This window comes from Marmota monax, unplaced genomic scaffold (genome assembly GCF_021218885.2).
Source record: "Marmota monax isolate L192 unplaced genomic scaffold, Marmota_monax_Labrador192_F-V1.1 WCK01_AAM20220418_F8-fsc00043, whole genome shotgun sequence".
In the NCBI taxonomy this organism is placed as follows: Eukaryota; Metazoa; Chordata; class Mammalia; order Rodentia; family Sciuridae; genus Marmota; species Marmota monax.
In genome coordinates this window covers 10150555-10171223 of record NW_026691982.1, presented here as the reverse complement: position 1 = coordinate 10171223, position 20669 = coordinate 10150555, and the positions used below count along the sequence as shown (strand labels likewise).

Genomic DNA, 20669 nt, shown 5'->3' with positions numbered 1-20669 from the left:
TTTTTGTTATGACCATGTGTGATTTGTTCGTGGGTACTTAACTAGACTATTTTATGAAAAATATTGAAGTGATGCTAGTTGGACATCATAGGATGAATCACGCAGAACATTGTACATTCCTAAAATAATTTTTAAAATATACCTATAGAACAAAATCAAATTTGCATTACCTTCTGAGAGAACCCTCAACCCTCATAGGATACCCAGCAATCAGAAAGAAAAATTAAAATTTTGTTTATATTCTATAATATTTATTTTAGTCCACAGTCTTAGAAGCAATTTCAGAGTTATTAGTTAAATCATTAGATTTGGGGTATGATTTGTAGTAAATGTTTTTAGTAGTATGAGTCATTCCTCCTGTGTGCTACATACATCTTCTTTCACTCTTTGCCCAGTTTTTAAAAAATATGTATTTTTTTAGTTGTAGTTGGACACAATACCTTCATTTTATTTATTTTTATGTGGTGCTGAGTTTTGAACTCAGGGCCTCCCATGAGCTAGGTGAGTGTTCTACTATTGAGCCACAACCCCAGCCCTCACCCTTTGCCCAGTTTTAAATCTTATGAACATACTCTTTGAAAAGTTAATGTTTTTTTTAAATGCATTTTGAAAATTATTAATTTCTAATGTAAGTTTTCTTTGAATATTTGATTTATAGTGTTTTTATATTGAGGCTTGATTCTAATCTAAGGACGATAAAAGTAGTTTAAGAAGAGTAAATAGAATGTGTTTTGAATTTTTGTTTCCCTTCATTACTAAGGGTGGAACCATAGTCACAGGCTAGTTATTTCTCATTTCAAAGCTATGGATTATTTTTAAGATCTCAAACACATAAATCTACAGGTTACTGAGCTCATCATTGTGTATTAGTTATTTTTAACATCTAGCACAAGAGTGAACTGAGGTCTGAGGTAAGTCATTGGTGTTTCTTAGTGTTAGCAGTGTTGTACTTATTTTTTGGTATTGTTCATTTCTGTCTATGTTGCCAAGATAGGCTTTAAAAAAATTTTTTTTAATGTTCAAGATATATTAGTAGTGGAGCTTCTCATTGGTATGCGTGATCATAACTGCACTGCCCTGAGAACTGACTAGTAAGGCTATTTGAATTGGCAAAATACAGGGTGGACAGGCCTAGATTCAATTCCTAAGTTACTTAGAGAGGTTACATTAACTTTCACAGCTCCTTCATCTATAATCATACATCTTTCCAATGAAAAATTTTTAAAAACAGCGATGGATAAAATATAATAAATATTCAATAAGAGTTCCGTTGTATCTAAATATTTCTAAAAACACATTTTACTTCATCAGATACATGTACCCCAACACAAGTCTAATACCTGATAGTCACTAATAATTTTTAAATAGTTAAATCTTCAATACAGCATGATCCTATAGCCCTACGCCACAACCACCATAGTGCCATGGTAATGGAGTAAATATTACTGTCTTTTTTATGAAAAAGTTGATTTAGTAACTTCACTGCCTTAGTACATTTTTGCTCTTTTAACAAGATAGTTGATACTGGGTGATTTATAAAGAACAGAAACTTGTTTTCTTATAGTCCTGGTTGCTGGGAAGTCTAAGATGAATGTGTGGGCATCTGGTGAGGGCTTTTTTGCTATGTCTTTATGTGGCTGAAAGTGGAATAGCAATAAAGAACTACCTCCATCAGGCCCCTTTGAAGGGGCACCTACACTCTTATATGAAGAAGGAATCTTGCCCTAATCACCTCTTAAATGTAGCACCTCTTAATATCTGAATTTTGGAGGAGACTCATTGAAACCATGGCATAATTATTTCAATTTCTGCTGAATATGCTTATTATTCCTGTACCCCCCCCACCCAAAAAAAATCCTAACAAGAGATTCCCAAAGTGCATTTCATGCATCACTAGTTCTTTATAGCTTAGTCTGATGTAAGTTTGAGAAAACGTTTCTTTAGAGTTAAAGGCTTTAATACATCAATATTGTAAGACTTCGAAGATTTTAATCATTACATTCAAAGTATTTTATGGGGGCTGGGGTTGTGGCTCAGTGGTAGAGCACTTGCCTCGCATGTGTGAGGCACAGGGTTCAATTCTCAGCACCATATATAAATAAATAAATAAAATAAAGGTCCATCAACAACTAAAAAAAAAAATTTAAGTATTTTATGGGACTAGAATTCTAGGGAAAATCTTTTGCATTATGCAAAGGATAATTTGAATAATTCTATGTATGATAATTTGAGTAATTAATTTTGAGTAACTCAAAAATGGAAAAAAAAAAAAAACCCAGGATTTTGTGTTTTTGTAATATATGTAATTAGGTCTTACATAAAAGGGTCGGGGGCAGGTGTGGAGGTAGGCGGAGCCTGTCCTAGCTATTGAAGAAGCTGAGTGAAGCAGGGGAAAGGGATGATTGCGCGAGTTCAGGAGTTCCATACCAGCCTCAGCAATGTAGAGACATCCAGCTCAAAGAAGAGAAAACTGGGGCTGGGTTTGTAGCTCACTGGGCACCGGGTTTTATCCTCAGCACCACATAAAATTTGAAATAAAGGTATTGTGTCCATCTACAACAAGAAAGAACAAAGTGTGCTTTCCCTGCCTCCTTAAAAAAAGTGGGGGGAACTGTCTTAAAATAAGAGTTTTTTAGAGTGATCTCCATTCCTTTTTTGTACCATTTCCAGAAATAATCCCTGAATTTAAATGGATTTGAAAGCATCTTTCAAGTCTAATTTAACTGAACAAGTGATTTTCCTTTTACTGATAATCAAACTGATTGTAAATTAGTTTGCCTTTGATAATTAAATTCTTATGAGTGAAAACTACTTAAATTACAGTGCATACGTTTCACGAGGAAAGTACTAATCTTCCTGTACTACTGGCATGCTTTCTGAACAATCTTCAGCTACTGATGGAGGTAGAAATAGTTAAGCTCTCTAAAATCTATGGTAACTTTAATTGCAAAAATAACATGGTAAAATACATAAGATAACTTGTGTCTTACATGCTATTAAAACAATGGAAGCTTTGAAAACATTGTTTCAGAACAAGAATAATTTGCTTTAATATAAGCTTTTCTGTGAACTTATAAGCCAAGGCAGTCTTCTATGTATGGAACATTACCTCTATGAAAAATAATTCTGCCATAAAAGTTGGCTATTCTTTCTTGATTTGTTAAGTGATTTCATTTAATATGTTTACTTTCCTGCAAGTTACACCCGATTTTGAAATATTTAGTTTAAAAGACTTATCAGTTCAGATCAAAGTCAAAATATGGGTTACTACAGACTGGAAACAGCACTTTAAATAGAAACTATGGCCATCCAGTTATAAACCTACTCTTGTGAAGTACAATTGAATGGCATCATTTAGGAGCTGAACAATTTATTTATACCAGAAAGCGTTTAAAACTAGATATATTTAAAACAGTACGACAACTTAGAAAAATCATAAAATTGGTAAACAAAATGGAGGTGAGAGATAGGAACGTTATAGATTGCCTCATGGATGTAAAACAAATGTCACTTAGTCTGCCAAGGTGAAAGGGGACCTTCTAATAGTTTATACGTGCCAGGTACTGTAGTTGCTAGGTGTAGTTTACAAAAATTATATTTATGGGACTCTATGCTTGCTTTAATATACGTTGATCGATCGGTGCATTCCACGCTGAAGGCACTGGAAGAGGATGAAATTTTCCTAACCCTGCCACTAATCTCAATACGTTTCGATTATAACACTAGATAGATGAGGCTTGGATTCTGAAAACCTGAATCTCTCGGTGCCAAATTAGTGGGCCTAACTCGAGTCTAACTAAAAACTTTAAAAGATTTTTTGGGGGGAGCCACCGTTCTTGGAGGCAACTGTGGAGACACCAGCTCATGGAAGGGCTCCCCTCAGGAGCTGGCCCTCGCTGACAGTACAAGCCGGAGAAATTTTCCCGGAAGAGGCCCGCCTCGGCCGGGGTCTGCGCTTGCGCGGGCCGCTCCGCACCTCCCCGCTCCCGCCGAGCTCGGAGCTCTTCTGGGCGGCTGCGCACGCGTGGCTGGTGAGTGGACCGAGGGCGTGCACGTGGGGTGGCCTAGCGCCTCGGAAGGGTTTTGGGCTCGGTTTGGTTTTTATCGTTTGTTCCGCACCTTTTATCTGGTGCAGTAGTGGTGGAGAGGCCTAGTGGGTGAGCTAGAGCCTATCCAAGAATGGGGACCTGGTTGTTAGGTCGGTAGGTCCTGGTGCCTGCAGGGGCTGCGTCCTGGACAGCGCGCGTCTACAACCCAGCTTTGGACGGCACGGTTAACTAAACTGTAGGCTGGGGGTAATTGTAAACTCCCGGGTTATGACCAGCCGTGGAGTCCCCCTTCTGAGCACAGGCAGAACTGGGCCGCGCTCCTTTTCTTGTTTGATCCCAGACGTTCGATGCATGCAATTTGAGAAACGCACAGCCTAACTACTTCAGGGCGATCGTCCTTTTCATCATCTGGTGGTTGAGGACTTCAGAGACAAGTGCCCTGCTAGGGGCTGAAACTTGACCATAGTAGGATCCTACCGTGAAATGAACACAGAACAGGGAAGACTTCCCCGGAGTGAGCCACGTGTAATATATGAAGGCTGTAGGGGAAGTGGCTACATGGGCTATCCATACCAGACCATTGTAACTTTATGGTCTGCATTTTGCTTATGTCAGTTTTACTTAAGCCTTTTTTTTTTTAAGTTAAAAAGGATAAATGGAACTTTTTTTTATTTTGAATCTATATTATTTTAAAATTTATCTATCTATTTATTTATTTTTGTGGTGCTGGGGTTCCAACCCAGGGTCTTGAACATGCCGGGCAAATGCTCTACCACTAAGCTGCATCCCGCAGGCCAATAGAATTTATAAGAAAACAAAAATATCATCCATACAACAAGTTCATAATGTCTGACATTCAATTTAAAAAATCACCAGGCCTGCAAAAGAATAAAGCCCAAAGCAAGAGAATACAACACAAAATGATTAGAAAATCAGTCAACTGAAGCTGACTTAGAACAGATAGAATGTCAGAATTAGAAGTGTCTCCGTGGGAGAGCACTTGCCTAGCATGTGTAAAGCACTGGGTTTGATTCTCAGCACCACACATAAATGAAACAAAGGTCCATCTACAACTAAAATAAATAAATATAAATATATATATATATATATATATACACACACACATACATACACACACATACATACACACACATATGTATACATATATATATATATATATATTCTACAACTAAAAAAAATATATATGTGTGTATATATATATATATATATATATATATAGTAAACAGAAGGAAGACCTATAGAGTAGAGGAGGGAAATCAGGGGAATGGAAGAAGGGAGGGAAGGGAATAGTACTGGGGATTGAAATGGAAAAAACTTTATCATGTGCATTTATGAATATGTTAAAACGAATCCCACTATCATGTATAACAGTCATGCACTAAAAAATAAATATACCATAAAAAGACAAAGCTTAGAATAAATTGTTTTAAAATCCTAGCTATATGCTGTCTATAAGAAACTTACTTCAAAAACAATGAAAGTAAAAGGAATGAAAAATATATACCATACACTTTTTTAAAGTCATGAGTACTTTATTCTAGACCTAAGAGAAAAGAACTCATCAGCAATAATGAGAGATGTTACATAATGATAAAAGGACTAATTCATCAAGAACATAGCAATTCCAGGGCTAGGGATATAACTCAGTTGGTAGAGTGCTTGCCTTACATGCACAAGGGCCCTGGGTTCTAATCCCAAACACCACACACACACACACACACACACACACACAAAGAACATAGCAATTCCAAATGTCTACTAGTCACCAAACAAAAGTGGTTTAAATGAGCCGGGAGCCATGGTGCATGCCTGTAATCCCAGCGGCTCAGGAGGCTGAGGCAAGAGGATTGCAAGTTCAAAGCCAGCCTCAGCAATGGCGAGGCACTAGGCAACTCAGTGAGACCCTGTCTCTAAATAAAATACAAAATAGGGCTGGGGATGTGGCTCAGTAGTTGAATGAGTTCAATCCCCAGTGCCCCTCAAAAGTGGTTTTCATGACATGAAAGATGAAGAAAAAATTGGTAGAACTGAAAGATGAAATAGATCGATCCATAATTATAGGTGGGGACTTCAGTTCCCTCTCTCAGCAATTGATAGAACTATTATTCAAGAAATCAGCAAGGATATAGAACTTAATAGCAGCATCAGCCTAAAGGACCTATTCATGTTTATAGAACCCTCTACCCAGTGACATAAAAATATAACATCTTTTCAGTCACCAAGATAGATGGTATCTTGGGTCATAACAAAGACTTCAACACTTTTTAAAAAATTGAAACAATATACGTTAGAAAAATATCTGCAAACACTTGCAAACTAAACCTACTTCTAACAACTTATGGGTCAATGAGAAATTTAAAATACACTGGACTGAGGCTGGGGTTGTGGCTCAGTGGTGAAGTGCTTGCCTAGCATGCGTGAGGCACTGGGTTCGATCCCCAGCACCACATAAAAATAAACAAATAAAATAAAGGTACTGTGCCCATCTACAACTAAAAAAATATTTCTAAAAATAAATAAATAAATAAATAATACATTGGACTGGAGCTGGGGTTGTGGCTCAGTGGTATAGTGCTCACCAAGCATGTGCAAGGCCCTGGGTTCAGTCCTCAGCATCACATAAAAATAAAATAAAGGTATTGTGTTCAACTACAACTAATAAATAAATAATACATTGGACTGAGTGAAAATGGGGGATAAAAGTAAACAGTTAGTGGAATGTCATTAAGAAAAATTTGAAGCACTGAACATATTAGAAAAAAATGTTCTCAAATCAGTATTTTAAGTTCCCACTTCAAAAATGTAAAATAAAGAGCAAAATAAACACAAAGAAAAAGGAGGAGATAAAGATCAAAAATCAGTGAAATTGAAAATTAAAAAATAGAGAAAAATCAATGTTAAAAAATTTGAAAAGATCAATAAAATTGACAAAGCAACAGTAAGACTGAAAAAGAAAAATAGAAGACAGAAATTCCTGACATTAGGAATAAAATTGGAGAGTGCTAAGATCCTAAAGACATTGAAAAACAATAAGTGAACATTACAAACATCTCTGTACACATAAATATAACAACTTGGATGAAATTGACCAATTCTTCAAAAACTACAAACTACCAAAACTCACCAATATGAAATAGGTAATGTGAATAGTTCTATAAGTTTTAAAGGAATTGAATATGAAATTAAGAACCTCTAAAAAAAATAGAATTTTTCAGGCCTTAGATAGTATATTTTTCCATTATAGCTGCTGTAACAAAATAAAGTAGCATGACTTTAAAAACAGCAATTTTTTATTTCTTGTAGTTCTGTTGACTGCAGTGTCCTAAGATCAAGGTGTCATTAGGGTATCCTGGTGAGAGCTTTCTTCCTATCTTGTAGATGATTGCCTTTTCACTGTGTCCTTATCAGAGAGGAAGTCAGTTCTGGTGTCTCTTCTCATAAGGGTACATGTTAGACAGTGTTCCATTACTGTAACAAAATATGTAAGATAATTAACTTAAGATGATTTTTAATTGATTTCATGGTTTGGGAGGTTTTGGTCCATGGTTGCTTATCCCTGTTGCTTTTGGGTCTGGTGAGGCAGAACATCATGGTGGGGAATATGTGGTAGAGCAAGCTTCTCACCTCATGACAGTTGGGAAATGAAAGAGAAAGGAAGAGAGAAGGGTTGGTTTCCAGTATTTCCTTCGATGACATGTCCCCAATGACCTAACTTCCTCCCGTAAGCGCCACCTCTTAGATTCTGCTACTGGTTGGGAACAAATCCTTTAACACGTGAGCTTTTGGGGGACATTCCAGATCCATAGTATAACAGGGCTCTAATAAATTAGGGCCCCACCTGTATGACCTCATTTAACATATCAACTCCTCATAGAATATATCTCTAGATACAATTTCATTGAACTTCAGTGTATGAATTTGGGGAATGGGGACACAATTGGAAACAAAGCAGATGATTCTGTTGCAAAATTTTACCAAATATTTGAAAAATAGCACCAATTCTACACAGCCTCTTCCAGAAAATAGGAGTGATTTCCATGTCATTAGATGAGACCAGTATTATTACCATGATACCAAAACAAAAAACGAGAAAACTATAGACCAAAATCTCTCATTTACATAAGTACAGAACTCCTCAACAAAATATTACTAAAGAGAATCTAGCCATATATAAAAAGAATTATATGCCATAGTCTTGTGAGACTTATTTCAAGAATATAAAACTGGTTCACTGTTAGAAAATCAATGATTTTAAAAAAAGAAAAATGGGGTTGGGGCTGTGGCTCAGTGGTAGAGCACTTGCCTCGCAAGGGTGAGGCACTGGGTTCGATCCTCAGCACCACATAAAAATAAATAAATAAAGATATTGTGTCCATCTACAACTAAAAAAATTTTTAAGAAAGAAAGAAAGAAAATCAATGAATTTAACATATCATAAGGTAAAGAAAAATCACATGATTATAAATTAATATGGAAAAGAAATTTGAAAATTCAACTGAACTCATAATAGACTCTTAGCAAACTACTTAATAAGGGGACTTCCTCAATTTGACATAAAGAGCATCTACGAAAGCAGCCAATACCATAGTTATTGGTGAAAGATTCAATGTTTTTCCACTTAAAATCTTCGACAAGATTAGGGTTAGGAATGCAGTTCGGTGGTGGAATATTTGCCTAGCATGCACGAGGTCCTGGGTTTCATCCCTAGTACCACACACAAAAAAAATTTAGACTAATCTGGGATATCTGCTTTTAACACTCTTAAAACATAGGGAGTCCTAGCCAGTGCAATAAGGCAAGAAAAGGGAATAAATGGCATTATGATAGGAAAGGAAGAAATAAAACTGTTCTGTTGACAAACATGGTTTTCTAAGTTTAAAATTCCAAGGAATCTGAAGAAACTCACAGAACTAATATAAGTGAATTTGTTATGGTTACAAAACATAAACAGCAGTAACATCAGTAAGTAATTTTATAAATAATACTTAACACTGAAACAGAAATTTAATTAAAGTGCAATTCATTTGCAGTTGCTCCTCCAAAATGAAATAATTGTAAATCTAACAAAACACATGGGGCCTGTGTACTCAAAATTATTAGTTGATGAAATAAATCAAGGAAGAACTAAATAAATACAGATATGTACCACAGAGAAAAGATGTCAGTTATCCCTAAGTCAGTACATATGTTTAGCATATTTCCTTCCAAATTTCTAGCAAGATTGTATGTGTGTCTCTGTCTATCTATAGGTAAACGCATGCTAAACTTCATATGGAAAGACAAAGGAAGTAAATGAAGCAGTTTTGAATAAGAAAAATAACATTAAAATATTTTGAGTAAGAAAATTAAAATTCCTTAATCATGCTATTTGAATTTAAGACTTATCATTTGGCTATAATAATTAAAACTTTTTTAAGAGAAGTAGACACATTTATGAGTAGAACAGAATAAAGAACCCAGAAATATACCCTACTGATTTTGTACAAAAGTCAAAGTGTAATTTCAGAAATAATTTTTTCAACAAATGATACTAAAGCAACTGGACATTACAAAAGAAGGGAGAAAAGAATCCAACCTAAAGCATACACTTATATGAAAAATTAAATGAATCATAGATTTAAATGTAAAATATAAAATTCAAAATCTTCTAGAAGAAATTTTATATAAAAATTTTGGGTCACGGGAGAACCTAGTACTTGGTAAGTCTTTTTCAGATGGCACCAAAAACAAGATCCATAAAAGAAAACATTGATATATTGTACTTCACCAAAAGTTAAACTTTGTATCTGTAGAAGACAATTTGACAATTTAAAAAGATAAGCTGCAGATTGAGGAGGGGAGAGGGAATATTTGAAAGCTACCCTTTTGACAAAGGACTCAGAGCTAGAATGTATATAAAACTGCATAAACTGGGGCTAGGGCTATAGCTCAGTGGTAGAGTGCCCGCCTTGCATGTGTGAGGCACTGGGTTCGATCCTCAGCACCACATAAATAAAAATATTGTGTCCAAGTACAACTAAAAATATATTTTTAAAAAAAACTGCAAAAAGGTATCTTAAAATTCAACAAAATAAGGGCTCAAACAGTCCAGTTAGTTTATGACAAAAGATGTGAACAGATATTTCACCAAGAGTAAAATGGATGAAAAATGTACATACGAAATGTTCAAAGTTGTTAAGTATTCAGGAAGTGCAAATTAAAGCTACCATAAGGTAGTAAGTACTACAGACCTATTAAAACTGCTCAAATAAATACCAAAACCTGGTGAAGATATAAAGAAACTGGATCTCTCAGTGTGATTAGCATGTGCAAGGCCCAGCACTTGTTCAGGGGCTGGGAAGAATTGATCTCTCATACATTGCTGGAGGTGGGTAAAATGACACAAACGCTCAAGAAAAAATTTTACATTTTTTAAAAAGAATAAACATGGAATCATTCACAAAAGACTACGTATTGTGTCATTTTATTTGTATATAGAATATTGTTATGTGCAGAATAACCAAATGTATAGAGACATACAGTAAACAGATATGGTTTTCTAAGTTTAAAATTCCAAGGAATCTAAGAAGAAACTCATAGAATTAATAAAATAAGTGAATTCATTATGGTTATAAAACATAAAAATCAGTAATATTTTTATATATGTTAAATGTTATACATTTAACACTGAAACAGAAATTTAAAGTACAATTCATTTGGTTGCCTAGGGCTGATACAGGTGGGGAAACAGGAATCCACTGCTGAGGGATATGAGGGTTTCTTTGAGGAATGGTAAAAATGTTCTAAAATTTGTAGAATGGTTGTTCAACTCAGAATACATTAAAAGTAATGAATTGCATGCTTTAAATGAATTGCATGCTCCAGGGGGCCCAACAAACTAGATTTTACCACTTATTCCAAGATACTAATCAAAGAGTTGAGCAGTGAAGGTAGGAAAGGAACTTTAATCAGTATAGCTACCAGGAAGACAAGGGACCAGTGTCCTCAGCAGTCTTCAGGGCTACTGACAGGAGCAGGGAATGAAAATTTATGTCCACACAAAAATCTGCTGTACACAACTGTTGACAGCAAGCTCCAAAATTGTCAACAACCTTAGTGTGTTTTAGTAGGTGAACGGTTAATGAAGTGTGGCCATACTATGGATTATCACTCAGCCATAAAAAGGAATGGACTGTAGATAAACAAAATAAGTTGGATGCATTTTAAACTGTGCTGAATGAAAAAAAAAAAAGCCAGTCTCAGGTTACATAATGTGTGATTTCAATTACATAAAATTCTTAAACTGACAAAATTACTGAAATAAAGAACAGATTGGTGCTCTCTTTCTCTGTCTCCTTCCCCCTCCCTCTTTCTTTCCCCCTCCCTCTCTGCCATGTGAGGACACAGCAAGAAGACTCTATCACAAGCCAGGAAGAAAGCCTTTTCCAGAACCCCACCATTCTAGTACCCTGATTTTGGACTTCCTGGTTTCTAAAATTGGAGGTGAGCTTCTCACAAACAGGGGTCATGCTTCCTTCTCCTCTGGATTCTTGGCTTTGAGCAAAGGGTCTGGCACCCACTAGACAACTGGAAGGTTTGCTGAGTGACTGCATGATTACATGCTGCTGGCATAATTAAAAGCCAGCACACTGAGACTAGCAGGTTGGGTTAAGTAACCTAAAACATCTTCTGACAAGAAGAACTGCCCAGAGAAGACGCATTCTGCCTTGGATGGTGATGAGCTTCCCGACCCTAGAGGTGCCCAAGAGGAAGAGGATTGGATATTGTCTATGGTGGAAAATGGATAAGGAGATGCCTACCATGGGGAACAGCTCAGGCCACCAGCCCCTAAGGACAGTTCTTGCTCTGGGGCCTTCCCAGCCAGAAGACAAGGCAAACGCAGTGATTATCCAGATGCTGATGGCTTCACTGTCATAATTCCAGAGTTTGATACTTAGCTTAATCTGAAAATGTTTGCCAACCTATTATGAATAACTATTTGTAGCTTAAAATGCTGGCCCTCCGCAGCTCAAGAGTGAGAAGTTGTGCTCCACTCAGACAACAATGTATGCACTACAGTAAGAACAAATTGACACAACAGGCTCACAAGGTTAATTGTGGGAATCTCAGTCACAATTGCCTCCCTGGAGCCACTTTAATAAGTTGGCTATCTAAACGCAGGAGGGTCCAGGAAGAGTTCACAGGGCAGAGGGCTCGGTGTACCTGAATGAGGGGAGTTTTCTAGTTCCCATCCCAGTTCCCTGTTATAGTTGGAAGGTTTAAATCCTCCCAAGTTCATATAATAGAATCCTAACCCTCTATGTGATCATGTTTGGAGGTGGAGCCTTCACGAATGGGAATCCATACTCTTTGTCTTTCTCCTTCATGAGGATACAATGAGAAGTTGACAGTCTGTAATCGGCTGACGGCCCTCACCAGAACCAATCATGCTGGCCCCTCTGACCTTGGACCTCCAGCCTACAGATTTCGAGAAATAAATTTTTGTTGTTCATAAGCTACCCAGTTTATAGTAGTTTGTCAGAGCAGCCTGAAAGGAAAGATATTCCCCTTATTCCTCTCTTACAGACCCTGTTCATTATTGTGGGGTCTGTGTTAGTCAGGGTTGTCTAGAGGAACTGAAGCAATAGAATACATACATATAAGGAGAGACTTATCCAAATTGTATTGTTATATGGTGTGCATGTATAAATATGTAACAATAAATCCCATCATTATGTACAACTATTATACAACAATAAAAATATGGGAGAAAAAGAGGGGATTTATTAGATTGCTTACATAATAGAAAGCTGGATAGTCCCACAAATATCCATCTACAGGCCAGATGGAGAGCTGCTCACTCCAAGATGCAGGAACTTCAGAACAAGAGGGATCAATGATGCTACCCCAATCTGAAGCTGAAGGCCTGGAAGCTCCCTGGAGAGTTACTGTGTGGATCCATATGGAAAGGTTGAAGAAGATGGGAATCTGATGTCCATGGGCAATGGCAGTGCAAATGGATGCACCCACTCAGGAACAGTCTAGTCTGCATACATGCTGATGGGCTTCCTCCTCCTTCTACTTTGGTCTCTAAATTCAGGGAGGTTGCTAGTCCCCATCTCAGTATGTGGTCCCATACGCCAGTGGTCTCTGGAAACATCCTCACAAACATACCCTGAAGTGCACTTTACTCGTTTCCTAAGTGTCTCTCAATCCAACCACGTTGACAATGAAGATTCACCATCACAAGTCCCCCGCTTGTTGACTTGATGTCCAATCACATCTCCTTAAACCATAATCTTCAAATAAAATAATGACAAGGTTTTAACTCTGCCTAACAATGTAACTATTCTGCCTACAACTAAAAATACTCTAATTCCAGCTCCAGAATAGGAGGCAAAGTTTTGGGGTTTTTTTCTTGGTTCTTTTTAGTTATACATGACAGCAGAGTGTATTTTGGCAATTATACATACATGGAGTACAACCGGTTCTATTTAGGATCCCACTTTTGTGGTTGTACATGAAGTGGAGTTACCTGGTTGTGTATTCAAATACAAGGCCAGGAAAGTTGTGACTGATTAATTCTACTGTCTTTCCTATTCCCCTCCCTGTCCCTTCCCTTGTTTCCACTTTGTCTGATCCAGTGGATTTCTATTCTTACTCTTCCCACCCTCCTTTGTTTTGGGTGAACAGTGCTTACTCTTCTGATATCCCATGACTACTATGATGCAGATTTAATAACACTTAAGTACTTAAATTAAGTCAATAAATGTTATATTCTATAATAAAGAAATAAAAAAACTAAGATATCTGCTTAATATACATCTATATATGCATAAACATACTCTTAATAAAATAGAAAACACTCAAAAAAAGAAGAGGTTGGTGCTTCAAAGGAGTTAGGAATGGAGGTTGAGGCAAGGGAAGGTAGATATGGCTCTGAAGGGTTCATCAACTAATCTCTGTAGTGCTGGTATATTCTGTATTGTCTCTATAATTGTGGTTTCACGAATCTACACATGTGTTAGCATTATATAGAGCTATACCCAGAGACAATTGAGTGCTGTGAAACTTGTGAATTCAATGAATCCTACGGGTTATATCAATATCAGTTTCTGGTTCTGACATTTCACTATAGTTATCTAAATTGTTAACATTGGGGAAGATTTGATGAAGTGTACATGAGACCTCTCTGTAGAATTTTTGCAACTTTCTGTGAATCTATTCTTATTATAAAATAGAAGGCTTATGAATGAAAATTGGGTAAGAAAGTAGGAATTTTTTTCAATGTTTTTCAAATTGTCAAGTTCATTTTCAAAAGATAATACCAATCTAAATTGTTACCCAAATTAAAAAGTATACCATCATTACATTCTCATCAGTATTGCCTTTATTTTTATTTAATTATTTACTTTATTAATTTCCAGTACTGTCATTAAGTATTAATATATTGTCATTATTTTTATTTACTTTTATTAATGCAGAAAAAATTAAAACCAGTATACATGTTCATCTTACCAGCTCTATTTATAGTAGCCAAATACTGGACATAGTCCCAATATTTTTCAATGGATGAACAGTTAAATTTTAGCACTCCTTAGTTCAGATGCTCCTCCTACCTCAGCCTCCCAGGTAGTTGGGACTGTGGGCATGTGCCATTCTGCCTGGCTGTGTGTGTTTTTGATATGATGAAATACCTGAGAAAAACTACTTAAAGGAGAAAAGATGTGTTTTGGCTCATGGTTTTAGATGTTTCAGTCCATATTGGCCCCATTGCTGTTCTCATGGTGAGCACAACTGCTCAACTCATGGCAGTTAGGAAGCAGAGAAAGAGAAAAGTGTCATAGGCCCCAGTAGTACAGCCCAAGGACCTGCTTTTTTCAACTAGGTTCTGGCTCATGTTTCCATCGTCTCCCAGTAGTCCATTCAGCTACAAATCCATCAATGGATTCATAGATGAATCATCCAATCACTTCAAAGCCCTACCTCTGAACATTGCTGCACTGAGGATCAAGCCCCCGACACGTGAGCCTTTGAGAGACAAACATAACAATGATTCAAGCCATAACAGTGACCTCACAGTGAGTACTGGTTATATATTTTGTAAATGTCTCTTAACTAGGGCTTTTCAGGAGGAAGAATATGGAGTGAGGTACCATTCTTATCATAACATATAGGGTATATATTATCAACGTGACATCCTACTGGTGTTGACCTTGATCACCTGGATGAGGGCAGTGTTTCCTCAGTATTTTGTCTGTGAAATTTGCCATTATTCTGATTAACTTTTTTTAATCTGTTTTTACTTGAAACAATGTTTCCTGTATTAAGCTAGACAAAATATTGATAAATGGTTTAGATGCCATGATTTGTTTCACATATACATAAATAAAACTTTATTTATAATTATGTAACTAGGGACAATTTTTTCTTTCCAGTCTTATGCTTTCTCCCATTGTGTAGAAATACTTTGACAGAGTTAAATTAAGTTTAATGGCACTTTTATGGGTTTTTTTGTAGTTGCCCTTTTTCAGATTGAGGCAGTTTCCTTTTCTACCTAGTTTGCTCAGTTTTTAACATGGGTAGATGCTGAATTTTGTTAAATACTTTTGCACTATCTGTGTGAATGATGATAGGCTTTTCTCTCATTTATTTATTTACTCATTTATTTTTTGTGGTATTGGGGATTGAACCCAGGGGTACTCTACCACTAAGTTACATACTCAACCCTTTTAATTTTTATTTTGATATGAGGTCTCGCTAAGTTACCTAGGCTGGCATTCAACTCGTGATCTTCCTGCCTCAGCTTTCTGTAGAGCTGGAGGTGTGCACCACCATACTTGGCTTAACCAGGGGTCAGCAAACTCTGTAAAGGCCCAGGTAGTAAATATTTTCAACTTAAACCATCCTTGTATTCCTGAGATAAACCGTGTATCATCAATTTTATATGTTGTTGAAGTCAATTTGTTACTATATAGTACAACAAATTTTTGCTTCTGTATTCATGTGGAATATTGATCTTGCTGAAGGATAAAATTACAATCAATTTAGTTTAAAGATCTTGAGCCAGGTGCTGTGTATATGCCTGTGGCTTAGGAGGCTGAGGCAGGAGGATTGCAAGTTTAAAGCCAGACTCAACCACTTAGACAGGCCCTCAGCAACTTAGTGAGACCCTGTCTTAAAATTAAAAAAAAAAAAAAAAAAATCAAAAGGGCTGGAGATGTAGTTTAGTGATAAAGCACCCTGGGTTTAATCCCTAATATCAAAAGACAAACAAACAACAACAATAACAACAACAAAAAAAAAACAAGATCTTAATTGACTATAGTTGTGACTTTAGAATCAGGTAACACTTTATTCCATAAAATAGAAGAAGCGTTCAAATGAGGCAAGCAGAGGAAGGTTTTATAGACAAATAAGGGTTAAAGAAAGCAGAAAAAAAAGATTAGTCATTTCAAATTACTTTCCTTATAAGGCAGATATAGGGAAAACAGAACAATAGAAAAATAACTGGTTAACATCAGTTTACTGATGTTATTTTATATGAATTTTTTAAAAGTTCATTCATGCCTATTAAAACTGACTTGTTTAGAAAACTTGGCTGTTATCTTTTGTTCTTCTGATTTCTCTAAGGTTAGATAAGAACTTCAGTTTTGATTTGGTTATAAAGAACTTTAATATTAGTGATTCCATTTTTATTTTGGTCTATTGGGACCTAATATAGTTCAGTTCAAAACTCCTATAATATTTAATCTGTAATTTTATTTTCTTATCATGGTTGGCAAGTTTTCACATTAGTTTTATGCTGGTTTCATAAAACAAGTTGGGAAGTATTCCTTTCTCCTTTGCTTTCTGGAAAAGTTTCCATAAAATTACCATCATTTCTCTTTAAATATTTGATAAAGTTCACCAGTGAGTCTTCTCAGAGTGGAATTTTCTATTTGGAGAGATCTTTTATTATAACAAAATTACTATCTTTGATAAATAGAAGGTTATATGCATCCTTAAGCAATATTGTTTAGTTTTACTCATTTTTGAAATTTACATTAATCATATTTTGTGTGTTTTTTATTTTGTTCCACCCTCTCCAAGAAAGGAAACTGCTTAATCATAGAGGGTTTGTTTGTATTTTTAGATTAACTTGTACTGCTAGATGCTTATTAGCCATCTTTTACATGGTAGGTCTTTGATGAAGAAAGAAAGAACTAACAAGCTCTTTGTATAACTGTGGTCTACTTTATTCTTTGACTATATAGCCCTTGCTGTCCTGCCACTGAGACTTATTTTTTAAAGAGACATGTTTCTTTCTCTTCCTCTCTCCCTGCTCCTCCCTAATTTATCCCCCTCCCTAATCTCAAGGAAAGCAGAATTACCTTTATTCCCCATTCTAGGCAGGGTTATCTGTCCTTGAGCACACACACACAGGAACAAGTAATTCAGACTTTGGGAATGGCACCAGATCTCCAGAAATGACAGTCTCCCGAATTAACAAATGAATTACAACTCCAGACAGAACACATGGAATATAGCCTTTGAATCACCTCTTTAAAAGCCCCCTGCTCCCCTTGAGGCCAGACTTATACCTCTGGGACCCAAGTCTCCTATGCTTCTCCTTTGCAATAAAACTTCTTTTTCCCTTTTCTCAAAACTGTATCCTCATTATTGGATTGGCATTGGGGACAAGGACAGAGCTTTGGGTAACATCTGTACTTAATGAAAACATGCTGTGTTGTCAGTATTGGTAGATAAAAGGTTTTGGTTGTTTTAAGGATCTTATGTGGAATAGCTAGTTCTTTGATTTTGATTAGGGGGAAAAAAGCAACATCTAGTAGACATTTCTCACCTTGAATAACTGCTCAGCATCTTTTGAACACTTCTCCTAAATCTGGGAATTTCTCAATTCTGAGTCCTCCTTTCCTAGCTCCCTTGCAGTCCAGACCTAGGCACTTGCCCTGGACTCTGTCAATCAGACGTGCACACAGGCCTTTCAGTGGGAAGAGATCTGCTGTAGAAGCCCTTTGCTGATTTTCAACATATCACTTACTGTGAAGCTTAGACATAATATTTTAAAAAGTAAATTGGATGTTATCTTTTGCTCTTAGATAACTTGGTTTAGAAATGTGTTTGATTCCTGTGTTAGTAAGGAATGTGACTCCACTCAGAGAGAGGTCTGGCCTTTGTCTTGGGTCATGGGTAGCAACCTCTAAACACTTGGAATACCTTTGTTATTCAGGGTAGGACCCTGAGCTCAACCTTGAGGGAAGTAAATTTGGAGACTGACTTCAGCTAGGTGGGCAATCATTTCATAAATCATGCCTATACATTAGAGCAAATTATGCTACGTGAAGCTAGCCAATCCCTAAAAAACAAATGCCAAATGTCTTCTTTGATATAAGGAGAGCAACTAAGAACAGAGCAGGGAGGAAGAGCATGAGGAAAAGATTAACATTAAACAGAGACGAGTGGTGGGGGGGAAAGGGAGAGAGAAGGGAAATTGCATGGAAATGGAAGGAGACCCTCAGGGTTATACAAAAGTACATACAAGAGGAAGTGAGGGGAAAAGGGAAAAAAAATCAAGGGAGAGAAATGAATTACAGTAGATGGGGTAGAGAGAGAAGATGGAAGGGGAGGGGAGGGGGATAGTAGAGGATAGGAAAGATAGCAGAATACAACAGTCAGTAGTATGGCAATATGTAAAAATGTGGATGTGTAACCGATGTGATTCTGCAACTTGTATTTGGGGTAAAAATGTGAGTTCATAACCCACTTGAATCAAATGTATGAAAGATGATATGTCATGAGCTTTGTAATGTTTTGAACAACCAATAAAAAAATAAAAAAAATCATGCCTATAATAAAATCTCAATAAAAACTGAACATTGAAGTTTAGTTGAGCTTCCTGGGTTGGCAGTTTTCCATGCATATTCTCACACTTCAGTGCCAGGAAGTTGATGGGAAACCCTTGAAATTGCAGTTTTTGTCAGGAGGCTCAACAGACTTGGCCAGCGCCTTAATCTCAGTTTGGCTGATTCTGGATAGTACCCCAACAAGTCATTGTACTTGGCTGTTATTTTCTACAAAAAAACACTTTCTTCCCCCCCCCACTTTCTAATTGGTGCATTATACTTATACATAATGGTGGGATTTATTGTTAAGTATTTGTACATGCACACAGTCTAACAATATAATATCATTCCCCAGTATTTCCCCTTTCCCTTTCCTCCTCCCTCCCCCTGATCCTTTTCCTCTATTCTACTGATTTCCTTTTGATTTTCATGAGATCCCCCCATCTTTCTTTTCCTTTCTAGGTTCTACATATGAAAGAAAGCATATAATCTTGACCTTTTAAGTTTGGTTTATTTTGCTTAACGTAATGTTATCAAGTTCCATCCATTTTCCTGCAAATGACTAATTTATTTTGCTTTAGGACTGAATAAAACTCCATCATGGGGGCTGGGGATGTGGTTCAAGCGGTAGCGCGCTCACCTGGCATGCGCGGGGCGCTGGGTTCGATCCTCAGCACCATATAAAAATAAAATAAAGATGTTGTGTCCATCGAAAATTAAAAAATAAATATTAAAAAATTCTCTCTCTCTCTCTTAAAAAAAACCAAAAAACTCCATCATGTATATATACTACATCTTCTTTATCCATTTGTCTGTTGATGGACACCTAGACTGGTTCCATAGTTTGGCCATTGTGAATTGTGCTTCTATAAACATGAATATGCATGTATCATTGTAGTATAATGACTTTAATTCTTCAGGATAAATACCAAGGAGTGGTACATGTTGAGAGCTACATTGTTTGGTGGTTCCATGCCTAGTGTTCTGAGGAACCTCAGTGATTCCTGTAGAAAAACATCTTGGGCTGAGGTCATAGCTCGGAGGTAGAGCGCTTAGCTGGCATGTGTGAAGCATAGGATTTGATTCTCAGCACCACATATAAATAAATAAAGATCGATTGACAACTAAAAAAATATTAAAAAAAGAAAACACCTTCTTTTAATCCCTCTATTTTACTGTTTTTCTTCCCTTTCTCTTTATCATCCCTTTTAATTTTCATCAATTTCTGTATCTCTCCTCTTGAATTGATCCTTCATATCTACCAATGACACACCCTTAAGCTTTAGCTCATCCAAATAGTGGTATTTGAGCATGAAAAGATCTCTGATTTAGATTATGGGTTGTGATATGTCTGCTTGTGGCCTTTGGGGTACCAGAAGGAAGCAAAATCTCTTTATATATTTGTAATAGACATTTTTCTTCTGCAAAGTATCATACAAAATGTGAAAATGGGGGCTGGGGTTGTAGCTCAATGGTAGAGCACTTGCCTCACATATGTGAGACACTGGGTTCCATCCTCAGCATCACATAAACATAAATTTTAAAAAATAAAGGACCATGTCCATCTACAACTAAAAAATATTTTTTAAAAATGTGAAAATGTCTTATGATTTGGGTATGAGGAATCCCCCAAAGAGCTCTTGTGTTAGGCAATGCAGAAATATTCATAAGTGAAATTATTAGATTATGAGAGCTATAATCGCTTCAGTGTATAATCCGTTCAATGGATTATAATTCAAATAGACTACTGGTCATAACTGTAGGCAGGTGGACA

At 36.5% G+C, this 20669-nt stretch overlaps 1 protein-coding gene across 2 annotated transcripts in view; it reads left to right on the top strand.

The window, feature by feature from the left end:
• Positions 1 to 3896: 3896 nt before the first annotated feature.
• Eef1akmt1 (EEF1A lysine methyltransferase 1) overlaps positions 3897 to 20669 on the top strand; it is a 41055-nt gene continuing 24282 nt past the window's right edge. The window contains exons 1-2 of one of the 2 annotated variants that reach the window (XM_046447710.2): positions 3986 to 4031; positions 14968 to 15130. The gene's annotated coding sequence lies outside the window, so the exon portion shown is untranslated. Of the gene's footprint in view, positions 4032 to 14967; positions 15131 to 20669 lie in introns of both variants that reach the window. The other variant, XM_046447701.2, reaches the window with a different exon arrangement.